Source organism: Podarcis gaigeae, assembly GCF_964106915.1.
Source record: "Podarcis gaigeae genome assembly, chromosome: 8".
Classification (NCBI taxonomy): domain Eukaryota; kingdom Metazoa; phylum Chordata; class Lepidosauria; order Squamata; family Lacertidae; genus Podarcis; species Podarcis gaigeae.
In genome coordinates this window covers 73,449,761-73,467,473 of record NC_139684.1, presented here as the reverse complement: position 1 = coordinate 73,467,473, position 17,713 = coordinate 73,449,761, and positions in this window count along the sequence as shown.

The window sequence follows — 17,713 nt, the reverse complement described above, 5'->3', positions numbered from 1 at the left end:
ATTATGTGACTTTTCTCTTTGAAGATCAATACAAGGTAGAGACAGTAAAAACTGCAAAATTCTTAGTGGTTTTTATTGTATGGTTTTTAGGCACAATTGTTGAAAGCCACTCTGATTTATTAAAAAAGAAAAAGATATAGCAATATATGAATGCTGTTTCCAAAAAAGAAAAAGAAAAAAGAATCAAATAAATAAATTGCCTTTAAAATATGGGGCTCAACAATATCCTAAGTTTTAACTTGCAATTGGCTTTGGCATTTTTCTCTGCTTAGTGATGTTCTCATGTTTATACACAGTTTGCAGTAACTGGTGACCAGCTGTGACTGGTGCTTTAATTTAGTTTGGAAAGTTTACCTGCTTAGTTTTTTTATACATGTTTGTATTTTAAACTCAAATTGCTCAAATTGACCAGTGGCTCTTGCAAATCTCTCTCTCTCTCTCTCTCTCTCTTCAGTGTTTAGATGAGCATTGCAGTTCATGACATTGTGGTGAAGCTTCCATCTTTAGACAAAGAAAGAGAAGCTAATACAAATGCTTATGACTGGTGTGAATCAGATTAAGGCTTACCAAAAAGCAAGGTAGTATGAGGAGAAGATTATAAAATCAAGATTAGAGAGATTTCTGCCCTCCTATTAAATAAGAGCAAGTCAGTCTCTCTGTTTAGGATCCTATGTTAGGTAGGTAAGTATTGTAAATGCCCTGTGCACTGAGAGATTCATTTCAATTCCCCAATGCAGTTTCAGAACGCTGTGAATATCCTTAATTTTTTCATTCTCATCCACGTTTTTGCCTTTGCAGGAACAGGATTCTAAGATTGCAACAATTTTGTGACATTGATGTGATCTGCATAAACAAGGGATGGTTGCACTGCACAAACTTAAAGACCAACTAAGTCAGTTCTTGGTATGAGCTTTTGTGTGCATGCACACTTCTTCAGATACACTGAAACAGAAGTTTCCAGACCCTTCTATATAGTGAGAAGGTGGGGAGGGGTATTACTCAGAAGGGTGGTGGGAATGGGTGATTGGCAGATGGCTGTGATGAGCCTGTTGACGACTCTTAACGACTGCAATAGGTCTTACAGGAGGAAGCAAGGGGTGAAAAGGTGAAAAATGGCTTTGTCATGTATAATGAGATAAGAATCCAAGGTCTTTGTTCAGGCCAGGTTTCTCCATGGTTTTAAGTTTGGTGATAAGTTGTAATTCAGCAGCTTCTCTTTCCAGTCTATTTCTGAAATTCCTTTGTAGTAAAACAGCTACTTTGAGATCTTGTATAGAATGTCCTGGGAGATTGAAGTGTTCTCCTACTGGTTTCTCTGTCTTGTGATTCCTGATGTCCGATTTATGTCCATTTATTCTTTGGCGTAAGGTCTGGCCTGTTTGTCCAATATAGAGAGCTGAAGGACACTGTTGGCATTTGATGGCATACACAATGTTAGACGATGAGCAATTAAATAGTCCCGAGATGGTATGTGTGATGTTGTTGGGGCCAGTAATGGTGTTGTCCGGGTGTATGTGGCAGCAAAGTTGGCATCTGGGTTTATTGCAGGCTCTGGTGCCAGTGTCCGTGTTAGGTCTGGTTGTAGTATTATTGTGGGTTAGGAGTTGTTTAAGACTGGGTACCGAGAACTGACTTAGTTGGTCTTTAAGGTGCTACTGGAAGGAATTTTTTTTGTTTTGACTATGGCAGACCAACACGGCTACCTATCTGTAACTGCACAAACTATTAGTACTATTGCCTACCATTTAACATAGTTTATGAATCAATGATGTAATTATTTCCACACTTTCTATTTCCCTGCTAATAAATGGACTTCCAGGGAGGGATTATGGACTCAAGAATTACATATCTTTGTGGACTGAAAAAAACCAACCATAGTGGTCTTCTGCTTGCCATTGTATTAACTTGTTGTGTTGCTTTGCTTTTTCATCTGAAGGGACTTCGGAAAAAGAGATTAGTAAGTATATGATCTTTTTCATGGGTTTCTGCATTTTCGTTTTCTCTGCAATATACACAATGCCAAAGGTGCTGTTGGACTCCAGATCCCATCAGCCCCACCAGCATGGCCAATGACCAGGGATGATGGGAGTTGTAATCCAACACCACCTGGAGAGCCACTGATTCCCCATCCCTACAGTAGTGGACCTTCACCCATCAGTCAAAGTATTTAAGGTCTCAGGGATGTGGGCCACTAAATTTCATTCACCCACAGAGCCCTTTTCACTTGGCTGTGTTCTGTCAGAAGCTGGGATAGAATCGATTCAGGAATCTGTATCTTTTTATTTGTTAGCTGGTCTGTCTGATATTCTCTTTTTCTGTTCTCCTAAAACTGTTGGAAAGTATTCATATGATCTTCTGATTGCTATAAGACTGTAATCCTATACACAAAGTCCCAGTGAACACATTGCCAATCTTAATTCTAATTTTAAAAAATCAATATGCTTTTATTTGATCATTTGCAATGTCAATGTATGACCACTGTTGGTTTCTATTTCCCTCACTGAGCAGCAACTGCAGTCACAAGACATTGTTTTGCATTCCACAGTCCAAGTTACTGTTGGATTCCCATGGGAAATGGGAGACTGGATGTGATGTACACTGATTTCCTGTTTTTCACTGTTCTCTCGGTTTCTTTGTTAGAGAGACAGTTGCTTCTCTGCTCCCAGCAGAGGCAGGATGGTTGTTTGTATTCTCTCAGCATAGGGTGTAAATAAAATAAAATTAGCAATGTAGCACATTTACCTGCTTATCCTTCTGTAGTGTGGACTACTCTGCTTAGGCTCAAGATAAGACGAGCCTGTATCAGCTTCAGATGGGCCGAAGCTGGTCAAAATCTCACAACCACCACAACTGGCAGCATCCTGAAATTAAGTATTTTTCACTCTTCAAAGTTAGTGGTCTAGACCTCTGACTTATTTCTCTTCCCTGCCTCCCAGATTGTCCTTTGCTCCCCACTAGAGATAGATAGATGTACAGATTTTGGCTACCCTGAGTTTTCCAATTTAGCAACCTTAAAATATTTCTACTCACTTAGCACTCTGAGGTATTGGGTTGGGGGTTGAGGGCTCCTCGTGAAAAAATATCAGCCTGAATATTTATAAATCAATACTTTTTGTTGACTTTTGACTAATGCAAACCCTTTTGCAAGGATTTTCCATCAAAATAATATATGGTTGTATGTTGTTTTGAGTAATATATGCATTTTTATCCTCACTTTACCCTAAATATATGTATATTTGTAGACATTTTGGTTGGAGAACTGTACTGTAAAATTCAGGCCAAGAGCAAAATTGAAAGGATAGCTGTGTGAAGCTTTTTGCATTGCTTCAAGAAGTGCAAATTAAGAACTTCCTCATTATGTTGCAAACAATAGGGAATTTCTCCTTCATCCCTGGTCCTGACTTTTTCTTGTGGTCTTCATCTTTTGCTGAAATGTGCTGAGAACCTTATGATATGGATAATTACAGTAAATAGCTGTAAATAGCTGTTCAGTCTGTGCCCTTGCTAGCATATATCATGTGATGTAAAAATGAGAGCAAGAATTAACTGCAAATCTGTACTTTCTAGGTCGTTGCTGGCAAACCAGTGAGTATTGCTGATAATATTTCATTGCCAATATTACAGACAACATGGAAATAGCTAGTACTGGGGATATTAGCTTCAATGATACATAGGAAACTGCAATGGTGTCAGGAGCTGGAGTCAAGCATAGGTCAGCTTAATTTTAAAAACAACAACACGGTGTCGGTGAAGTTAACTCTTTTTTAATTGTTATTTAGTTGATTTTCCAAATTAGTACAAATCAAAACAAATTATTATAATTTAATACATTTTTTTTAAAAAAAGAACCAGGTTTCCCGCTTCCGTTGCAAACATATTCCCATCTCTTTCTGCTGTTGTCACTTCATTTTTTCTTAAAATCCACTTAGAATGTTCGCTAGATGTAAACCACTCTTGCAGCTGCCCCCTCTATTTCCCTTACAGAGAGCTCCATCTTATTTCTTATAAATATAAATTCCTTTTTCATGTGTGCAGAGACCTTCGAATCGGTTGGTCTCACACCTGTTGTGGTGGGATATTCTTTCACACTTTGTTCCTTTGTCCATTCCTTGAAGCATTACAAGGTCTCATTCTTGCCTTCAGGCTAAAAAAATAGCTCCCAGATAGTATTCTCTGCCATTGTAATTCCACCATGGTGTATTTCCTTAACACAAAGTTTTCTGGCGAATTATCCACTTCTTGTCAGATTTAATCAGCTTCAATGCCTCTCTCTCTCTCTCTCTCTCTCTCTCTCTCTCTCTCTCTCTCTCTCCAGGTCTGGTCCATAAGTCATTTCAATTGCAGTCCAATTAAAACAGTGTAGTCAAGCCATTTTCAATTCCTTGTTAAATATAAATCAAAAGCCCACCACCCCCATTTCCTCGGTAACAAACAGAACAAGACAGTCATGTTCACACACTTCTTCATTTTCAAGGAAGAGGACAGGCAAAAGAAACTATTTAAAGATCATATAACCAGAGCACAAAACTCCCTATCCCCCCCTCCAAATTCCTTCAATTGCTGTTGTAAGGTTTATCAAGCTTCAGAAAGTAAATCATTCCAGTTACCTTCAAAGAGCTAATTCCAGTCCTTTTGGCAGCTGATTGATTGCAGCCCATTATCCTATGTCGCATCAGAAGCTCCTCTTGATTACCGTCAGTATTCTGAATTGTTGAGGAACCCTCCACACATCAAGCCACTGATGGAGACTGGTCCATGGCAAGGGCACATTCCCAAGTCACACCCATTCTGCCTGTCGATTTTAGCAGGAACTGGCTTGAGCGTCACAGCAGGATAAACAGAACTCCCCAGAACTCTCTGAAGAGCATTGCCAGGAATTTTACCTCCTAAATCCTGGCTTTCTCTTGCTTGAACCTCCCCACACCCTGGAGTCCAAAGGAGAGCTGGGGCCATCATCTGTAGGTATGGCTGGAAACTGTGAAGTTAACTCTTCATTCAAAGAAGCCGAAACAGCGCAACATCTTGTGATCCCAGCAACTGTTCCCAGTAGGTTTTGCCTCAATGAGTTAGTTGGGAGGCTCCAACACTCCAGGGACTTTCCCAAGCCATCTCAAACTTTGTCATCACACAACCAAGCTCTGCTTTGCTCTTTTCATTTCTCTGTGTGCTCTAGGAGACGGGTGTGTGTGTGTGTGTGTGTGGTGGAGCTGGCCACAGTAGCAGGGAGACTCCCTTGATTCTTCAGCAGCCTGTCTCCATTCTGCCTCTTGGTCACCTGCCTCTCCAGCCTATGCTTCAGCCTCAGATTCTGAGCTGCTCTCTGCCATAGCCTCTTCCTGCTCAGTAAACCCTGTTACCTCTTCTGCTTCCAGCACCTCCTACTCCTCCCCCCAGTCTGCGCCTTCTTCTCCCTCTGACCACTCATTGTTGTCCCACCACCAATACCTTGGCTCTGAGCATTCTTTCCCTGGGGGTTCCCTTTGAAGTTTCCTAGCTGGTGCCTGTCACCATGACTGGTGGTGCTACAGAAACTGCTAAAGGGCAGAAACTGCAAGAAGGAACAGCTGGAGGGAATGATTCATGGGTTCAGTGGTCTCTGCCCTAATGCACAGAGTATAAGAAAGAAGCAAGACAAATTTGAGCCCCTAATACAGGATGGCAAATATGATCTAGTAGACACGAATGAAACCTGGTGGGGTGGGACTCATGACTGGAATGTAGAAATTTACGGTATAACCTATTCAATACAAGAGCCAAGTTAGTGTATTCACAATATATCAAGATTTTAGCAATATTTAGTTGGAGAACTCCTCTAGCCCTCCAAACCAACCTCCACCATCCCTGGCAGGTGGTGGAGAATGTATATTTGCTATAACATATAACACAAATGTAACAGATGTATGTTGATACTTTGGAAACTCAGCTATTACTCAAGGCCTTAGAGTGGAATGAAATGATAGGGGGGAATGCTGTCTGTTGGATTCCCAGGTTCCCTACTCTGTATGCCTTAATGATTGCTCTCTGTCCCTCTTGCTGAGTAATACTGGTTTGCTGGAACCTCTTCTCCAAGTTGCTGACATTTATCTTCTGCCTTACTGATGGAGAATTAGGAGAAAAATTCAGCACAGCTAGTGAGTAAGCTAATGAGTAAGACTGTTATCAGAAATTCACATATATGGTATAAAGCCTCATTGACTTAAATAGGATGTAATTCTGAGCAGATAGTGTTAGGATTGCACTTGGATTCTGTCCTTGGAGTCATCACACATAGCACAGTTTCCATTCCACTGCAGTTTGTCTTCCACCAAAAATGACAGTATTCATCTCACTGTTGTAAAAATACAATTATAGCACTGAAATAATTTATTCCATGTCATTTATTTGGACAGCTTCTCCTCGTGTTTAGATTTAAATCCTTTTTAAAATATTAGACTTTTTTATTATAATAGAAACGTAATTCTCAAGGTTTAAAAATTAAAAAATAAGGTTACCATGAGGCATATAATGTGACAGCAGATACACTATGCAAGAAACTATTTAAAATTATTTTGCAAAGCAGCTCTATGCAAGCCCCTATGAAAGCAGCCCCTCTTAGGAATGAATTCTATAGACCGTTTGCTGGTGTAAAACCAGCTACTGTAAATTAACCCAGATCAAAGTACTTGCTGTTGCTACTGCTGGAAGACCCTTTCTGCTGGCTAAAGGTCTGCCAAGCTCAGCTCAGTAGACTAGGTCCCTGCTAAGCTATAATGGAGAAGATACAATATTGTATCTCCAGCTAAGCTAAGGATGTGAAAATATGTTGGCATAGCATGGCTAAGCTGGGGACTGCATGTCTTAACCAAAACCTGTTGGTGCGCCGGTGAGTATTCACATGATTTTGTTTATATATTTCCCAATGAGTGTGACTAATTATTTTGATTTCTGCTCAGCCATGTGTGTATCCACAGGGTCCTAGCTGTCCCAGGATTCAGGAGATATAGTACCGCATCTTTCACTCTATAAGACGCACCAGACCATAAGGCGCACCGAGTTTTGGGAGGAGGTGTCAGGGGCTCAGGAGCAGAGGCACAGGGGAGAGAGGAAATGGAGAGCGAAGGGGAAGAATCTGAGGGCAGCGTAGGGGAGTATGACAGTGGCCCGAGAGATTCCATGAGCTTCTCCAGTGAATCAGAAGATTCCCAGAAGGGGGCGCCGATGGCCAGGGCAAGGGGGGTCCCAGGGGGGACGCACCAGAAGCAAGGGGCCAGCGGGGACTCCCAAAGCAGCAGCGGGAGATCAGGGCCAGCTCCCCCACCAGAGCGTAGTGGGGAGGAAGAGTCCCATGTATCAGGGCCAGCGTCTCCTCCAGCAGGGAGAGAAGATGAGTCAGGGCTGACCACGTCTCTGTTGGAGAGTGAGGGAACGGAGGGGAGGTCAGGCCTAGCTAGCCCCCCCAAAGGGGGAAACAGTGACAGGAGCAGTGTAACGGTCAGGAGGAAGGTTGACGGCTGGGCGCGGGCGCCAAGTTCGAATATACAGGCGCGCGGGACAGCAGAAAACCCGGATTGGGAACCAGGTCTTAAAGCCCGCCGGAGGCAGGGGGAAGACTCAGGGGACTCAGCGTCAGAAGAGTCCAGAAAGGGCAAGGCCCCAGCGGACAGGCGGACCCAGAGGAGGAAAGAGCAGAGGAAGAGGTGGAGCAGGGTCAGAGTCTTAAACTGGTGTCTAGGGGGAGGAGATTCAGACGGAGCTTCAGCGGTCTAGAGTTCAAGACGTAGAGCTGCGCGCCGCGGCTTTGAAATCGAAACTGAACTTCAATAAAGACTTTTGAATATAACAAGAACTGGCGTTGGTCCTTTGTGAGCTGGGACCTCGGGCAGCTCTGACAGGAGGAAAACAAGAAAAAATAATATTCTGAATCTCAGAAGCACAGTGATCCCTCTTGCTATTCTGGCTTCTGGGATAGCTGCACAGCCTGTATTCGCTCCATAACACACACACACATTTCCCCTTACTTTTTGGGAGGGAAAAAGTGAGTCTTATAGAGCAAAAAATAGGGTAGTTTATCTCTGGCTGAGCTGGATATGGGGAGTTAAGCTGGCACAACACTGCTCAGCCATGAACTTTCTGGCTCAGCTGGAGATCCGCTGGATCTTAATCTTTCACATCCCAGTGGACCTTGCAGTATGATGGCTCTCTGGATGTGAATAATAATGGGCAATGGATATTGAACACCTTTTTTATAGTATATGAAGTAAAAAAACAACCCAGTAAATAATTGTGTACTTTGATATATTAGGGTGGAATCGCTTCCGGTGTTGGTGAGTCGGTGAGTATTCACATGATTTTGTTTATATATTTCCCAATGAGTGTGACTAATTATTTTGATTTCTGCTCAGCCATGTGTGTATCCACAGGGTCCTAGCCATCCCAGGATTCAGGAGATATAGTACTGTATTTTTCACTCTATAAGATGCACCAGACCATAATACGCACCTACTTTTTGGAGGAGGAAAACAAGAAAAAACATTCTGAATTTCAGAAGCCAGAACAGCAAGAGGGATCGCTGCACAGTGATCCCTCTTGCTATTCTGGCTTCTGGGATAGCTGCACAGCCTGTATTCGCTCCATAACACACACACACATTTCCCCTTACTTTTTGGGAGGGAAAAAGTGAGTCTTAAAGAACAAAAAATAGGGTAGTTTATTTCCGGCTGAGCTGGATATGGGGAGTTAAGCTGGCACAACACTGCTCAGCCATGAACTTTCTGGCTCAACTGGAGATCCGCTGGATCCTCACCTTTCACATCCCAGTGGACCTTGCAGTAAACTGGCTCTCTGTATGTGAATAATAATGGGCAATGGATATTGAACACCTTCTTTATAGTATATGAAGTAAAAAATAAACCTGTAAATAATTGTGTACTTTGATATATTAGGGTGGAATCGCTTCCGGTGTTGGTGAGTCGGTGAGTATTCACATGATTTCGTTTATATATTTCCCAATGAGTGTGACTAATTATTTTGATTTCTGCTCAGCCATGTGTGTATCCACAGGGTCCTAGCCGTCCCAGGATTCAGGAGATATAGTACCGTATTTTTCACTGTATAAGACGCACCAGACCATAATACGCACCTACTTTTTGGAGGAGGAAAACAAGAAAAAACATATTCTGAATCTCAGAAGCCAGAACAGCAACAGGGATCACTGCACAGTGATCCGTCTTGCTATTCTGGCTTCTGGGATAGCTGCACAGCCTGTATTCGCTCCATAAGACGCACACGCATTTCCCCTTACTTTTTGGGAGGGGAAAAGTGAGTCTTATAGAGCAAAAAATAGGGTAGTTTATCTCTGGCTGAGCTGGATATGGGGAGTTAAGCTGGCACAACACTGCTCAGCCATGAACTTTCTGGCTCAACTGGAGATCTGCTGGATCCTCACCTTTCATATCCCAGTGGACCTTGCAGTAAGATGGCTCTCTGGGTGTGGCTAATAATGGGCAATAGATACTGAGCACGCATTTTATATTACATGAAGTAAGAAACCCAGAAATAATTCCATTGCGCTCCAGGCCCCGGGCCCACAGTTTCCTTAGATAATAAACACATGAACATGAGTAATTAGGTTTATGGGATAAAATAGGTTACAACTTTACTGGTTACAGATGTGAGCAGTTTGGCTTAGGCATTGGGGTGAAGCCAGGCTATATTTTGATTCCTGCCCGTCTGCAGGGATTCCAACTAAGGGTAAACCACCAGTAGGCGGAGCCCTATGACTTACATCAATTAAGGGCATCCCGAGGGGTCCCCCTTGGGTTCTGCCCCTCAGCTGGATCACCACAAGGTCCTGGATACCCGGCCTCAACACCACCCACCCGGGAAGGTGAGCGGACTACTTTGACATATTAGGGTGCAATCATTCGTGGTGGTGTGCCAGTGAGTATCCACATGATTTTATTATATATTCCCCAATATACCGTATTTTTCGCCCTATAGGACGCAGTTTTTCCCCTCCAAAAATGAAGGGGAAATGTCTGTGTGTCCTATGGGGTGAATGCAGGCTTCAGGAAGCTATCCGCAAGCCTTGCAAGCCCAGCGGGAGTTCCCACGGGCTCACAAGGCTTGCGGGCAGCAGCCTGCAGCCTGCAGCCCACAAGCTCGGGGGACAGCGGGGAGGCACAGCACTTTGACATATTAGGGTGCAATCATTCGTGGTGGTGTGCCAGTGAGTATCCACATGATTTTATTATATATTCCCCAATATACCGTATTTTTCGCCCTATAGGACGCAGTTTTTCCCCTCCAAAAATGAAGGGGAAATGTCTGTGCGTCCTATGGGGTGAATGCAGGCTTTCGCTGAAGCCTGGAGAGCGAGAGGGGTCGGTGCGCACCGACCCCTCTCGCTCTCCAGGCTTCAGGAAGCTATCCGCAAGCCTTGCAAGCCCAGCGGGAGTTCCCACGGGCTCACAAGGCTTGCGGGCAGCAGCCTGCAGCCTGCAGCCCACAAGCTCGGGGGACAGCGGGGAGGCACAGCACCGCCATCCTGCTGTTCCCCGATCTGGTTTGGAGGCTGCCAGCCCCACAAGCTCTGGGGACAGATATCCGCAAGCCGGGGGAGACCAGCGGGACTTCCTGCCGGGCTCCCTAGGCTTGCGGATAGCAGCCTGTTCTGGGGGCTGGGGTCGGGGGAAGCTCGGGCCTCCCCCGCCCCAGCCCCGTGCCTGGGGGGGAAATAATTTTTTCCCCTTTATTCCCCCCCCCAAAAAAACCTAGGTGCGTCCTATGGGGCAGTGCATCCTATAGGGCGAAAAATACGATACTACTAAACGTTTTGTACTGGCAAAATACATCATTTTCTCTGTTTGTGCCAATTTGCAGTGTGACACAACCACCACCACCCAAAATGTGCTGTTTTCAGGTCTACATTCTAATGCGGAGCTCCCAAATGTGTTTTTGGAGCCATACTTGAAAAAAGTTTTTTTGGGAGAGGGAACACAGCATGAAATAGTGCGAGATCAGAGAGAACAAAATGGCCGCTGTGCTGTGGCAATAAAAAATGTTGGTGTGCAGAAGAATGTCATCCCAGATATTAGTTACAGATAGGTAGCCGTGTTGGTCTGCCATAGTCAAAACAAAAAAAATTCCTTCCAGTAGCACCTTAAAGACCAACTAAGTTAGTTCTTGGTATGAGCTTTCGTGTGCATGCAGTGAAGAAGTGTGCATGCACACGAAAGCTCATACCAAGAACTAACTTAGTTGGTCTTTAAGGTGCTACTGGAAGGAATCCCAGATATTGCCTTCAAGGTTTTGGAACCTATGGGGTCCTGACTGTCCTAAGATGAGGAGATATGTCAGCAGTGCTCAGCCATGATCTTTCTGGCTCAGCTGGAGACCTCCTGGATCCTCACCTTTCACATCCCAATGGACCTTGCAGTAAGAGTGCTCTGGTTGTCTTGATAACAGCGGGCAAATTCTCCCTATTTTATTGAGAATCCATTTGATACTATATTTAGTAAAAACAACAACAAGCAAACAAGAAATAACTGTGTACTTTGACATTTCAGCTCGGAAGTGTGGTGGTGAGTATTCTCATGATTTTGTTTATACAGTATCTTTCCCCAAGAGTTTAACTAATTATTTTGTACTGGCAAAATGCATCTTCTGCCCTGCCATGTATTCAGCCAGCAGTGCCCTGGCTGAGCTGGGATGAGGGAGATATGGTAGCAGATCTCCAGATGAGCTGGGGACAATGAGTTAAACTGAAAAACACTGCTCAGCCACAAACTTCCTGGCTCAGCTGGAGATCCGCTGGATCTTAATCTTTCACATCCCAGTGGACCTTGCAGTAAGATGGCTCTCTGGGTGTGGATAATAATGGGCAGTGGATATTGAGCACCTTCTTTATTATATATGAAGTAAAAAACCCCATAAATAATTGTGTACTTTGATATATTAGGGTGGAATCACTTCCATTGTTGGTGCGCCGGTGAGTATTCACATGATTTTGTTTATATATTTCCCAATGAGTGTGACTAATTATTTTGATTTCTGCTCAGCCATGTGTGTATCCACAGGGTCCTAGCCGTCCCAGGATTCAGGAGATATAGTACCGTATTTTTCACTCTATATGACGCACCAGACCATAATACGCACCTACTTTTTGGAGGAGGAAAACAAGAAAAAACATATTCTGAATCTCAGAAGCCAGAACAGCAACAGGGATCGCTGCACAGTGATCCCTCTTGCTATTCTGGCTTCTGGGATAGCTGCACAGCCTGTATTCACTCCATAAGACGCACACGCATTTCCCCTTACTTTTTGGGAGGGAAAAAGTGAGTCTTATAGAGCAAAAAATAGGGTAGTTTATCTCTGGCTGAGCTGGATATGGGGAGTTAAGCTGGCACAACACTGCTCAGCCATGAACTTTTTGGCTCAACTGGAGATCCGCTGGATCCTATACTTTCTTATACCAGTGAAGTTTACTGTAAGATTGCTCTATTTGAGTTGCTGATAATGGGGGGTTTATCCCTTTTATGCTGTGGATTAATTTGTTACTATGTGAAGTTAAAAAATAAGAATGAAAGAACTGTGGACTTTGGCATTTCAGATTGGAAACATTTCTGTTGGTCTGCCCATGGGTATTCACACGGGATATTTTTAAAATTTTGCTAATTTGCTTTGGCATCATAGGTGGCGAATCTCTTAGATCAAGTGTCCCCAAATACTCAAACATTATTTTAGAAGCTACCGACCCACCCTGCCCCTGGATTCTTCCCTTCCCTTCTGGATCAGATGGTCTGGGTGGCATGGAGGGTTTTCCATCAACTCTGGCTGGTGGCCCAGGTTCGCCCCTATCTGGACAAGGGTAGCCTAGCTTCTCTTTTCTATGCTCTGGTAACCTTTATGCTGGATTACTGCAACACATAATATGTAGCGCTGCCTTTGAAGATGGTTCACAAGTTTCAGCTGGTGCAGTATTTGGTGGCTGGGTTGCTAACTGGAGCAATTCAGTTTGAGCATATTATACTGATTACATTGGCTGCCAGTTAGCTTCCAGGTCCAATTCAAATTGCTGATTTTGAGCTATAAAGGCATGAATGGCTCAGGACTGCAATACCTCAAGGACCGCCATTCCCCATATAAACCATCCAGGAATATGTGTTCATCACCTGAGACCCATTTTTGTGTGCCTTCTTCATGTGAGGTCCAGAGGGTGGCAACAGAAGAAGAGGCCTTTTCTGTAGTCGCTCCCCATTTGTGGAATGCTCTCCACAGGGAGGTTTGCCTGGCATCTTCATTATACATCTTTAGGTGCCAGGCAAAAACGTGCCTCTTCAACCAGGCCTTTGACTGACTCTACAGCCTTTTACATTTGTTTGTAGGAGTGGGGTATGGTTTTATTGTTTTTGTTTTAACTGTTTATTTGTGCTTTTACCCTGTACCTTTTCTCTTGAGAGCCAGTGTGGCGTAGTGGTTAAGAGTGGTGAACCGGGTTCACATCTCCGCTTCTCCACATGCAGCTGCTGGGTGACCTTGGGCCAGTCACACTTCTCTGAGGTCTCTCAGCCCCACTCACCTCACAGAGTGTTGTGGGGGAGGAAGGGAAAGGAGAATGTTAGCCGCTTTGAGACTCCTTAAATGGAGTGAAAGGCGGGATATCAAATCCAAACTCTTCTTCTTCTTCTTCCCTTGTGATAAAGGGCAATATATCAAACAAACAAACAAACAAAAACAAACAAGAAATTAGTCAAAACTACACACCCAACTGTCACCCTGGGCTCTTCCAGGGATATGAATTTAATAAGTAATAACAATAATACAAAAATATATTTATTGGGGTAATTCACACTAAAATGGCAAAGGATTTTCATGGGCATTTTTTCTTCTTAAAAAATGCAGATTGCTGTAATGATGGGTGTTCTACCAAAAGCAATTGTTCTTTCAGATTCAGAGGCAACACACTTTGGAGTAAAGATTATGAGCTTTATTGATTATACAACAAGCACTGGACATAAAAACACACGCACAGCCTACACAAAGTTTTAGGGCAAATCACTAAGCGTTTAAGTACAAAACTCTTATCAAGGTTATTTATTTTACATCGCTTGGAAAACCCTTTAGAAAAGACAGCAGGTAAAACCCCATCTTCTAGAACTATTGCAAAGCACACTTCTGCATCTCTGGCCTTAGGTGGAGTTCTCTGTGGAACAGCACTCCTGTATCCTATATGTATACTGTTTTACACTTGGGAATGTGGCAAACAGCCATGTTTCTGTCAGAGGTGGTTTTAGGGTGCAGTCGTACTGGGTGCTGAACAGCAGGGGACACCAAAACAAGGAGGGAGAGAGGCAGGGGTGCAGCCAAATTTTAGTCTTGCATAGGATGCCGCTGAAATTTGAGTTCACATTTTCTTAGGTCCGCCAAAAGAAATACCAATGGCATCATCCCAAACCATTTCAAGGTATACCAAAGGACTGGTAAGCTGTCCTTTTCCCGTATCAGTGTAGGACTTCCATCACAGCTTAGTCATTCTCATTCCCATGGCTCTGAAACTGCTAAACAATGAGCTAACCAAAAAGAACTGGTTAGGTCTGCCCTGCTGGTCTCATGGACCCAAGGCTGTTTTGTAGCCTTGACATAAAAGCCTACATGCCATCTTATGACATGGAACATTCCCATATAAAATTAATTCCTTAAAAGATGTACTAAAAAAGGACCAAAATATTGCAATGGCTAACCAAGCAGATTCAGGTCCCTACACAGATGCCCAATAAGGCAACAAATAGATAATTGTTGGAGGCCATGTATCTCGTCATGATCACAATATTCTTCTATGTATTTCCAATACAATGTGGAGAACTGAATTTAAGATTGGAAAGATGAAAATGCTGAATAATTTTCTCGAGGATTGGGAAGGTGGGAGGAGATGAGAAACCAAGACCGATTCATTCCTACCTAGGAGTAAGCCCCAGTGAACTCATGTACATGTTTAGCTGGGGAACCTGTGGCCCTCATTCCTGGCCATTGACCATGTAGCATGAGGCTGATGAAAGTTGGAGTTTGACAACTTCTCCAGGGCCATAGAATCTTTATCCTTGATGTATAGGATTGTACTTTGTTAATTTGGTGGCACTAAGGGACATGGGTGGCGCTGTGGGTTAAACCACAGAGCCTAGGACTTGCCGATCAGAAGGTTGGTGGTTTGAATCCCACAACGGGGTGAGCTCCTGTTGCTCAGTCCCGTCCCTGCTCCTGCCAACCTAGCAGTTTGAAAGTATGTCAAGTGCAAGTAGATAAATAGGAACCACTCCAGGGGAAAGGTAAACGGTGTTTCCGTGTGCTGCTCTGGTTCACCAGAAGTGGCTTGGCCATGCTGGCCACATGACCAGGAAGCTGTACGCCGGCTCCCTTGGCCAATAAAGCGAGATGAGCGCTGCAACCCCAGAGTTGGCCACGACTGGACCTAATGGTCAGGGGTCCCTTTACCCTTTACCCTTTAAAAACTTTTAGCTTTAGATCAGGGACAGAGAACATATGGACCTTCAGATGTTGTTAAACTCCAACTTCTATCAGCTCCACCCATCATAGCCAATGATCAGGGTTCCCTAGCCCTTATGCAGCCTTACTTCATTGGGGATGTTTATGTGACTAATTATTTACGTTCTTATTTCCAGGCGCCTTAATACTGAAGATCTCTGAAGATCTGAAGATACACTGAAGATCTCTGCCACATTGACAAAGGCTCCCTACTCTCTTGTACACTCTTCCTACACTGCTTGCCCTAAGCCGATCAGACAAAAACTGAATCACAAAACCAATTCTAATACAATCGGGGATAATCTCTATAACATGAACTGATTTTCTTGTCTTTGTACAGACAATATGAACTGCCCTAATTAATACCCTGATGACTGGCAAAAACTTTAATAAATAAATAAATCTCAAATACGCTAAAATTGGTTTTTTGTTTGTTTTAATGACTAGTCTAAGCTAGGCATCAAGTTTTCGTCACTCCTGGTGCAAGGTCAGTAGCATCTGCAAATTTATTGCATCTCTTCAATTTAGAAAGATGTTGAACAACAATGGGCCCAGGACCAAACCCTGCAGCACCTCACTTGTCACTTTTCCCCCAGGTCAATCAAATTACAAATTCACCTAACGGTTACCTCGTCAAGCCCACATTTTACCAGCTTCTCTGCAAGAATATCATAGGGGATTTGTCAAAAGCCTTACTGAAATCAAGATACACTACATCCACAGCATTCCCCTTATCCACCAAGCTTGTCATTCAGGTCCTCCACAAGCAATCTGCATCTCATTTGCAGTGCCTGCATTTGCTTGGCCTTCTCCGTAAATCTTCCTAGTTCTGGGAGAGAGCAGGAAGTCACAGCAGGAGGGGGAGACAACCTGGCTTATTCAGCAGCCGTGTCATCTCTGCCACTTGGCCCCCTCTTCTCCAGCCTCTGCTTCTAGCTCTGATTCTGAACTGCTCTCTGCCACAGACTCTTCTTGCTCACTAAACCCTTTTACCTCTTCAGCTTCCAACACATCCTCTTTGCAGTCTGCTTCCTATTGTCCTTCTGACCACACAGACCCCTGGCTCTGTACTGTTTACCCCTGGGGCTTTCATGACAATGAACTACTTTGAGGGGTTTTTCATATATCTAGAAGCATACAATTTTAATGAAATAAAATAAATATGAAGTATCAGGACTGGTGGTCTAGACTACGGTTCACCAATCTCTTGGGGCACATTTGAAAACTAGTGAAACTGTTGTGAGCACCCTCCCACACCACACCACCTATTATATTAGCTACAATGGAATGTTTCTTTCAAGCCTAACTTTTGTGCAGGAACCTACTTAATTCACCTTTTCTGAAACAAGACGTCCTTTGAAATCCACACCTCTCAGAATTTTGCAACACAGCTTTTCAGCCAAGTGGTGTGTACAGAAATGAATATAATGTGGGTAAAGTGTGCATTAGAATGCAGATATTAGAAGAAGAAGAAACCATGTCAAAATGCATTAGACTGTGGGGAATTACTATGCAAATAATGTATATGTTAGACAACATTGCATACAGAGATGTGCATATCAGGAGCACAAAGATGCTGGTGGATTTTCATGACGACTTAAAAAGAGAAAACTGATGCAGAAATGGGGGGGGGGGGGATAGAAAGCAACCACACTTAACCCAAGAATTTGCTTGCACTCATCAGGCCTGCCAAGACAACACTATTGGTCACTTGTGTCTCCTGACACTGTCTGTACCTGCAATGTTATAATTTTTCTAATAATTCTGTAAGTTTTGCATTTTTATGCCTCGATTTGATCCTTGTACATGGTTTTGTACGTATTGTGGTATTTTATCCATTGTGACTTGCAGTTGCTTTTATTGATCACAGTTTATTAATTATTTATTGTAATGGTTAAGAGTGAATTTATTCTTAATTATTATTTGCTGATGTTTTGAGAGTTAATTTTATTGTGTACTATTATATTCTAATCAATCACTGGATATTACTTTATTTGATATAAGTCATTCCATTATAAAGATATATTTTATTATGACTTTCTGTATCGGATCAGATTATTATAAGGTGCATGTTCTTCGTTGTTTATTTTCTTGCTGTTAACCGCCTTGGGCATAGTAGTATAAAAAGGAGGTACTGTATACAAATTAAAAGTGAAAAGAGAAGAAATGCTAAGTACCGTATTTTTTGCTCTAT